Below are 10,179 nucleotides of genomic sequence, written 5' to 3'. Positions count from 1 at the left end.
CCCGAAAGCTTTAAAGAAGCTTTGGAGGATGAGAACAAAAAGGAGTGGATAGATGCCATGAAGGATGAAATGCAATCGCTTCGTGAGAATAATACCTTTGAGTTAGTCAAGTTGCCAAAGGGTAAGAGAGCATTGAAGAATAAATGGGTTTATCAGATTAAGCAAGATGAGTATACTTATCAAAGAAGATACAAGGCTCACTTGGTGGTAAAAGGTTTTAAACAACAGTAAGGTGTTAACTTTGGCGAGATTTTTGCTCCGGTTGTGAAGATGCAATCTATTCGAGTGGTTCTTGGGTCGCCACTAGTCTTGATTTGGAATTAGAGAAAATGGACATGAAGACAACTTTCCTTCATGGTGATCTACATGAAGAAATTTACATACAGCAACCAGATGAATTCTGAAAGAAGGGCAAAGAAGACTATATTTGCATTGGTAAAGAGTCTTTATGGTTTGAAACAAGCATCTCGTCAATGGAATCAAAAGTTTAACTCGGTGATAATTGAATATGGGTACAAAATGACCATAGTCGATCATTATTTGTTTTTCCGGTATTTCTCTAAAGGTGATTTCCTTGTTCTCTTGCTTTATGTGGATGATATGATAATTGCTGGAAAGGATATTTTAAGAATTAAAGAGTTGAAGAACACTTTGAGTAAATCTTTTACTATGAAGGATTTAGGATAAGCTCGGAAAATTCTTGGTATTGAAATCGTTTGAGATTGAAATGAGAAGAAATTGTACTTGTCACAAGAAATGTATGTGGAGAAATACCTTGGCCGTTTTAGTATGGATAAAGCTAAAGTAGTGAGCATTTCACTTGCTTCTCATTTCAAGCTTAGTCATAAACTATGTCCATCTACAAATGAAGAAAAGTTGACTATGAAGAACATTCGATACGTGTCGGCTGTTAGTAGTTTGATGTATATTATGATTTGTGCAAGACCCAATATTGTTCATGTCGTGGGAAAGGTGAGTCATTATCTCTCAAATCCAGGAAAAGATCATTGGGAGGCAGTGAAGTGGGTGATGATATATTTATGTGGCTCATCGAATTTGAAGCAAACCTTGGGATGCAAGAATCCTATGTTTGTTAGGTATACGAATTTAGATCTAGCCGGAAGCTTAGATGATCAAAAATCTACTTTGGGGTATATGGTGACTTTTGTCGGGGGGGGGGGGGGGGGGGGGGGGGGGGGGGGGGTCATGGCTTGGCAATTAAAGTTGCAAAAGTGTGTTTCACTCTCTACTACAAATGTCAAGTTTATAGTCGTCGTGGGAGCATAAAAAAAGTTGTTATGATTGAGAAAATTTGCAATGGAACTTGGTGTTAAATAATAAAGGTATGACTTGTGATAATTAAAGTGTCATTCACTTATCGAAGAATTCTTTCTTTCACTCGAGATTGAAGCATATTGATGTTCTTTATCATTGGATTCGTTGCATTAGGTTTCAATTTGACGGAGCTTGAGAAGATTCACACCGATGACAATGGTTCGGTCTGTTGATGAAGGTATTACTAAGGGAAAGTTTTAGTTTTAACGCACGGTAGCAGAATTGGTGTTGCCCTCCAACTAATCGATCAAGGGAGTTTGTTGGGTTGTCCCTCCTATCTAGAGTGGCCTAAATGAATGTGGGCAATAACAAAGAGATTTAGGTCATTCATTCTTTGTGTGAGCAACAATAAAAGAAAAGAATAGAGAAAGTGAAAATCCCGCAACCCCAATTCAGCACTGACCAGTTCCAAGAGATCGGAGTTTTCTCACAATCTAATAGTCAAATCGTCCTGATTTTTTGTGACAATGTTCAACACTCATATATGTACATTCTGAATGGTGGAGATCTGATTTTGAGTTTTCTAGACTTGTCTGTCGAGTGGTTTTTTGGGGTGTTGTTTTTGTGGTTATTTTTTGGTTAATTGTATCTCTTGTTTCTTGTTGTATTCCAAGATTGATTGTAAGTCTTGAGTATATTGATGTATGCTTCTAAGTAGTGTTAAAAATAACCTTGATTATGCTCATTGTTTGATTATAGTAGAGATTTAAGTGTCATATGAATTCAGCAGCGAATTCCGTAGTTTTTTCACGCTTTCTTTGCTTTAATTTTTTTATATTCATTGTAAATCTTTAAAGCAATAAATTATGCAATTTTGTTTTTGGTCTCTTTTTAAAATTAAAATTGTAGTTAAATTTAACTCAATTATACAAAACAGATTTTTAAAAAAAATTTTTTAACATGAATTATGACAATTGTGGTTGAAATCAATTCATTACTATAAATTCAGATTATAAGATAAAAAAGTGTCTTTATTTGTAAATATAAGTTTATATTACATATTATATTCAACGTGAAACTTTTTACATTTGATATTGTTTATTTTGATTTTAAATTATTATTATTATTATACATATAAATTTAACATAGCTATATAGTTTATAGCCGGCAAGGGCACGACTTTGGGAATGCTTTCTTTATGTTTGGTATGGTAAATTAATAATATTATTATGAAAGAAGTTGCAATGACACTTATTATCTCTAGATGGTCGTTATTGCTGCAATTTTTTTTATTGCAAGGCCAATTAAAAAGTTTTTTTTTTATATTTAACAGTTAATTATAAGAATCTCATCATTAAAAAATAAATAAATAAAATATCACATATTTGAATTCGTCTCCCAAAAATAAATATTCTGTGTACAAATACCACATTAAAATAGCTTAAATAAATATTTAAAATAAGTTTCTTATAAATTTGAGGTGTAAATAGAGAATACTTTTATTATGAACAATTGTGAAAGTTCATAATGGTAATTTTTTCATTTGAGTATTTAAGTGGATTATGTATGTAATGTACATTACTTATTTTAAAAAATTAGGATATGTTTGTCATAATATATATATATATATATATATATATATATATATATATATATATATATATATATATATATATATATATATATATATATATATATATATATATATATATATATATATATATATATATATATATATATATATATATATATATATATATATATTCTAATAATGTTTGTTTAAATACTTTTACAAAAATTGATTACAAAATTTATTTTTAATCTTAAAATGAAGAATTTAATTCTACTAGCTTTTTTAAAACCAAAATAACAAATTTAAATTTAAAATTTTCAAATTTTATTTTATAAAAATATGATTTTATACCAAACAAATAAAATTAATTTCATATTTTTCAAAAATCTTTAAACAAAATCGTTTTTGTAAATCCAAAAGAAATTTACCCTTAATGTCGATACTAATTAACTATTCGATTCCCTAGCATCTAAAAAATATACTGTATTATAAACTTTGATGAATAATATTATATCATTACATTTTAATAACAATTATTTATGTATGTTAAAAATCTGACATTAAATAATATACTTGAACTTAAACATGTGTTTCTAAAGAGAATTTTTATCATACAAATCAGTTTTTGTAAAAAGATGGTAACTCCAACTATATTTTTTAATATGATATTAAAATTTAGTTAAAGACTAAAATGTAGGTATTTAACTCAAGTCCACGTTAAACGTGCTAAATGTGAGGGTGAGCGTTGGGAAATATGGATTAGTTATGTATATATTTTTTAAAATTTGGTTATTAAAAAAAAAATTCCTGAGCGTTGAGTATGTATTTGTACTGTTAGAGTTTGTTTAAAGTATATGACTTAGTTTTTTAGGCTATAGAATGTATAAATATGTGAAGGATAGTTGACCCATTGAATTAACTTTTAAGATTGCTATCTAATCATGATTTAAATATATTTAGCATGTTAAAATATATAGTTGAGCCTAAGTCAACATTATCAAACCGGTTTATAGGATGCTGATTGCTCCCACTTATAAACACGTGTTTATGTTATATATTGTCTGATGTAAAACTCTCAACATGCTCCCACACTCTCAGGAATAAACACCTAGAACATGGAAATAAATGGTGGGTGACTAATAGTATCTGGTTTATTGGATCTTAAATATGATTCTGATAATATGTTATGAAATGTGGTTGAATTTAACTTAACCTTACACGCGTTTGTAGTATTGAATTAAGCACAACTATATTTCTTAACATGATATTAGAGTCTGGCTTAAGATCTGTTGAATCACCTGATATTAGATTTCTATTATCGGGTCATTCACCATTTATTTCCGCGCTCCAAATGTTCAATCTTAAGCGTGAATGAGCGTGTTAAGAGTTTCTCATCGACTAATATATGATTATAACATATGCTGATAAGTAGAAGTAATTGTCACCAAATCAGTTTTGTAAAAATGAGTTAGTTCAATCACATTTTTTAATAATTTTTTTATTTTAATATAATATATTTAGTGGGTTAAATAAAGGGGATTGGTCCTTAAAACAAGAAAAATCTCCTAACTTTAATACAAAGGCAATGCAAGTCAGTTAAGGCACTACTTACTAATATACAGGGTCGGCCCAATCAACGCAGAGGCCCCGTTCTAATTTTGAAAATGGGCCCAAATTTAAAATATAAATACAATTATAATAATTAAAAAAGACACATAAAAATTATATTTATGTATTAATTAATAATATATTTAATTAAAATTATTTTGAATTTTGATCTATCTCAATTTTTGTATGTATTAAATTTTTATTATAGCATTTTTTTGATTTATTGAATTTTTATCATAACATTTTATTTATTTCAATTAATATTTATGGAAAAAAATTGGACCTTCTAAAATTTTGGGGCCCATAAAACTTGGGGCCCTATGCTGTAGCACTTCTTGCACATGCACAGGACCGGCCCTGCTAATATATTAATTAACTTTCGCAAAATGCTTAATGTTAAGAAAATATTAAAACAAAAAAGGCAAGAATAAATCTCAATCATTCAATATCACAACTACTCCATGATTTCTATTAAAAAGGAAATTAAATTAAAAATAAATTTAAAAATATCTACTAAATTAATGACACATGTACATTCTTGAGTTTCTTATTCTAATATTTTCGTACTAAATAGCATTACTCTTAACTTTAATACATATTATTATTATGTTTAACTTCAATAACTTAAAAGCCTTTTTTTTTAGTTATGTCTTATTTAAAGAATTGATATTTCATTTGTCAACCATTTACAACTCTACAATAAACTACTTTAAAACCCACATAAGTCAAAAAGGGAAGTCCAAATTGAATGTCCATTTAAATATATTTTTTTTAATAGCAATGTCCATTTAAACGCTGAGTTGATTCATTTTGCTCCTTTCTTAATTTTAATTTGACTTCTAGATTGTAAACTATTATTTTAATTTAACTTGCTAACTTCTTTTCACCATTTTTAGAGGCATTTAAATTACAATATAGTAAAGTAATACTACAATATTTGTTTGAATTTTCAGTACAGTTTTTCATATGTTAAACCAATTGAAGAAGTTTATAGGTATGAAACTAAAACATGATACCGATAGTCAGATAAATAAGCAATATATTTTAAGGGTTAACAGAATGTCAATTTTGAGATTTTTATTATTTTTTAAAACCATCTTGACCTCTGAAGAGGTGGTAAGATTCAGATATATTCATTTAAATTATATAGCATTTGACTTTTAGGAGGAAAAAAAAAACACTGAAAATTTCCTTAAACTCTTTGGCATGCGCATCATTATTCTTATCTTATAGGAGACAAATTGTTATGCCCTCTCTCAGCCTGTTATTTGAGAATTATGATGCTTTTGTTATGGCTGTTTATTATAATAGTGAAGTAACAACTGCCTAAATCATTCATCATTATCCAAGTTAACATATTGTTCATACATTAAAAGATTATGTGAATGGGTTTGGGTTTTCATAGCTAAGATCCCAAAAAAAATAACAAATAGTTACAACTGTTGGTCAAATTGCGGAACTTTTCATATTTGAGTTTTTGTAAGTAAATGGAAAAGAAAAAAAAAGTTAAGTAGGATGAGCTTGCTTGCATAAATGAGTATATGGACTCCGAGTATATGGACTCCGATATCGATACTCAAATTGGATTTAGAACAAATTGTAGAGATATTATTTTATTATTATTTAGTATTTATTAGTTTTATTAATAATATCAATTGGGATATTATTTAGAATATTATTATATTAAATTTTTTCTCACAAAATATATCATTTTATTATTTAGAATTATCAATCATCGCCGCCACATGCCACCCCCAAGAATCGTGCACACGCTGAAGCGTGTGATCCACGTGCCACCTTCTAGTCGCCTATTTTCGACGGCGATTGTTGCTACATGCTTGATTTTTCTTTCTAAGTCTAGTGGAACCACTTTCCGTTTGTGGGTCTCACGTTTAAGGTGCATTTGACTAGTGTTTTGCCTCTGGCATATTTGTTCATTGTTATTTCTCTTTGTTTGCATACAATCTGTCGATTGTATCGTTTCTGTGAGCCATAAGTTCTTTATTTGGTGTTGTTGATTTTTTTTACCATTCTTGAAACATCCTGATTGAATTTTCAAGTCCAAAGGATGTCATTGTTAAGGAGAATCCTCTCAAAAAGAGTCTTATTTTATTGGCGTTTCAAGGAACACCCATTATTATCATAACTAAATTAAATGGTAATAATAACTATTTAAATTGGTATGCTTCGGTTGAGTTGCGGTTTTTAGGCCAAAGTCTAGACGACCATCTTAAAAAAAAAAGTTCCAGAAATTGATAACGAGATAATAAATGATTGGGAATCTACAGATTATCAACTTGTATCATTATTGTGGAATTATATTGAGCCAAAGTTGGTGGCACACTTTCATGCGTATATGACATATTATGAAGTTTGGTAGAAGGCTAAAAACCTTTATGCTAACAATATTAAAAGAATGTATGCATCGGCATAACTTGTCTACTTTTCAAATGATTAATCAAGACTTATCAGAATATCTAACATGTGCTTAATCTACTATTGATGGCCTCAAACTTATGATGGTTAGTGATGATATTACAAAGGTACTAGGAAAACTGAACAATATGTGCATGGTGTTTGTTTTTCATGCTCTCTCTAATAAATATAGTTCGTTTAAAGACCAAGCGTTAACAAATACTACCATCTCTACAGTAGAAGAGCTAATAGATCGTCTCATTTGGGTATCTTTACAAAGTTATGACACTCATAGATCTGCTCCTGAGTCCTCTGATTTTGTTTCTGACTTTAGTAATGGAGAACACGGTATATGTGTCAGTGGTCGAGGACGCGGTAGAGGAGTGTTGCACCCCAAAATTTGCTCACCCAATTTTCAACCACTTGTAGGCTTCTCATTCATTAGCATGTGCATTCATACATAAGGATGGGATCAAGATATTATGGTATTCCTGAGTTTCCTCAAGATAGAGAAAGGGCAGTCAACAGCTCTGGCAAGAGAAGTTTTGTCCTGAAGGATCAATTGTTGAAGCGTCACCTTGAATTAGGGTTTTTGACTGATTGAGGCATTGAAGGTTTGTATGAGCCAATTCATTGAGACTTTTCTCTCTCTTTATCATCTGAGATATCTTTGTTCAAGGATTTTGTCAAATAACCAGAGGAATTAGGTTTTTGGAAGTTTGATCATCAATTTTTAATGAAGAAGTTTCATTTGATTCACAAGGGTAAATTGGTCATTTCACACAAAAGTCAAACAAAGTCAATTTGACCAAGTTGACTTCTGGCCAACATGAAGATCATTAATCATATTTTCACATAAAATGATCATTGGTAAGTGAATATTATGAGATTTGGTGGTTTTAAAGATTACTCGATTTGTAAGGCATTTAATTGGTAAGGAAATTTTCTAAGTGAAGAATGGTTTTTATTCAACTTTGGTTAATCATATCTATCTCATTCTTTTGTGGATTTGAGTGATTATTTTTTGAGATTTAAAGAAGAGAATAAGAACTACAATGTTGTCTCTTATAAAGATTTTGCATTTTGTACTGAAAATTAAGAGATATAGGCCTTAGAAGTTCAGGTCATTTCAAGTCATGTTGGGCAAATTGCCAGGCAGTTGCTGTGCCATGCCCAGGAATTTCATCAAACAGTTGGTGGGCCAAATGTGCAAGCTTGTTTCTTGTAATTGAAGAAACTTTTGAAACAATAAATGAAAGGACATTGTAAATGGCCATGTAAGCTTCACAACAAGCTTGGAATCACTTCAATTGGCCAAAATATGAGAGAGATATGATTCTTGAAAGTTGAGGTTTCAAAACTTATTTAATGCTCAGCCATGCAGGCCCATGCACACGCGCAGCCAGTCTTGCCATGCCCTGTTTTTTCTAAACTTTGTGCCATGATTTCTCCATGATTCCAACTCCAAATTCAAAAATTAAAAGACCTATCATCATCTACATGGAAAGGACTTTCCAAAGGCCTCTCTAACATTCAAAATGCTTGAGTAAATTTAGAGAAATGTGAGCCACAAGTTAGCTGGTTGGCCATTTTGGCTTTTGGATAATTTGGTGAGTATTTGATTATTGTTTGTACTCAGTTATGAAAGCACATGAGAGGCACGAAGTCTACACTCTATAACTTACCAAAAGAAGCCAAACAAAGTCACACACAAGTCATGGTACCATCCCTTTCATGTATTGCCATTTTTGGCAAAATTCTCTCAAAAAAATGTAAGCACCCCATGTGATCACCAAGCCAGCTCAGCACCTCACACTTTTTCCATTCGTTCACACTCTTCATTTGCTCACCAAAACGCATAAGAATGCTCAACTTCTTAACATAAAACGCACCACACCATGACAACTTTTATTTTTCTCTAAAAATGTCCAAAGAGCCCTCTAACGACTCTAATCTTCAAAGACCTTTCTACCCTCACTCTTGAGCTCCTATATAAGCCTACTCTCCTTCAGAAACCCTAGTGTTAGGAGTGAATTAATGGTAATTTCATGTGTTAAATTAACTACCTTTTGAGCTAAAAGTGAATAGATCTTGTGAATTGTACGGATTTTATAGTTAGAATTAAACTTTCGAGGTTCGATGCTAATCTTAGAACAACTTGCATCACTTTGGGTGTTATTTGTGCAGATATTGAAGCTAAGAGGCAAAGACTAGGAAACACGCAGGCGTGGAGCTCTAGAGAGGAAGAATCACAAAGAAGGAAGAAGAATTAAAGGGCGGGCCACGCCAATAAAGGAGCGAGACGCGCCAAACTCTCTGCCTTGGGTTCGCGCCGCGCCATTGCGTCTCGAGGCGCGGTGGCTGCATTACAAAGTTAAAATATTATAAATAGAAGCCCTAGGCCTCATAAGAAAGGATCTTTTTATGAGCGAAATTAGGAGAGCATTCTGAGTTTGCAGTCAAGAACAACAATTGAAGGCCAAATCTTTACCAATCGAAGACATTCTGTTGATGAAGATGAATCCCTCTATTAATTCTTGTGTGTTCTCCATGCCTATGGAGAGCTAAATTCCTCTTGTTGAGTTTAAGGTAGTAATTAACCTATGAATATACAATATCATTGATTCTTTCCTATGAACAATTGTTTGAATTTAGGCTTAAATAATGCTTTCGTCCCTGTAAGTTAGCGTGTTTTGGATTTTGGTCCCTGTATCTTTTTTTTTTTTGGTCCAAGTCCCCATATGTCCATTCCTTGTTCACTTTGGTCTCTGACGTCCAACTTCCGTTAAAAAAATGCTTATGTGGCTAACGGAAATGACGTGGCTACCTTTTTATTTTATTTTTCTATTTTTTAATTTCTGACATGGCCTAACGGAAACAAGGTTTGAACCCATGCCCCTTACCTTCACACAATACTCTTTAACCATTAGATCATACATTCAATTTTGTTATTACAATGCAACAATATGTATATTACATAAATGCTTCAGTATTTAATAAATAGTTAAAATATTTGAATGATTATGCCTCAATATTTAATAAATAATTAAAAATAGTTAAAAGTTTAATAAAAACAAATATATATTTATTTAATACTAATATCAAATAAATATGAAATACTTAAATATTTAATCAGCAAATTGTTTAATAAACTAAATATTTAATAAACTAATTGTTTGATAAACTAAATATTTAAAATATTAAATATTTGAAATATATTTATCTTTTAACTATGTGGTATAAATATTAATGGCTGAAATATTAAATATTTTATTTAATAATTAAAATATTATTATATAATATATTTA

This window comes from Vicia villosa, linkage group LG1 (genome assembly GCF_029867415.1).
Source record: "Vicia villosa cultivar HV-30 ecotype Madison, WI linkage group LG1, Vvil1.0, whole genome shotgun sequence".
NCBI classification, from domain to species: domain Eukaryota; kingdom Viridiplantae; phylum Streptophyta; class Magnoliopsida; order Fabales; family Fabaceae; genus Vicia; species Vicia villosa.
This window is presented reverse-complemented; position numbering follows the sequence as displayed.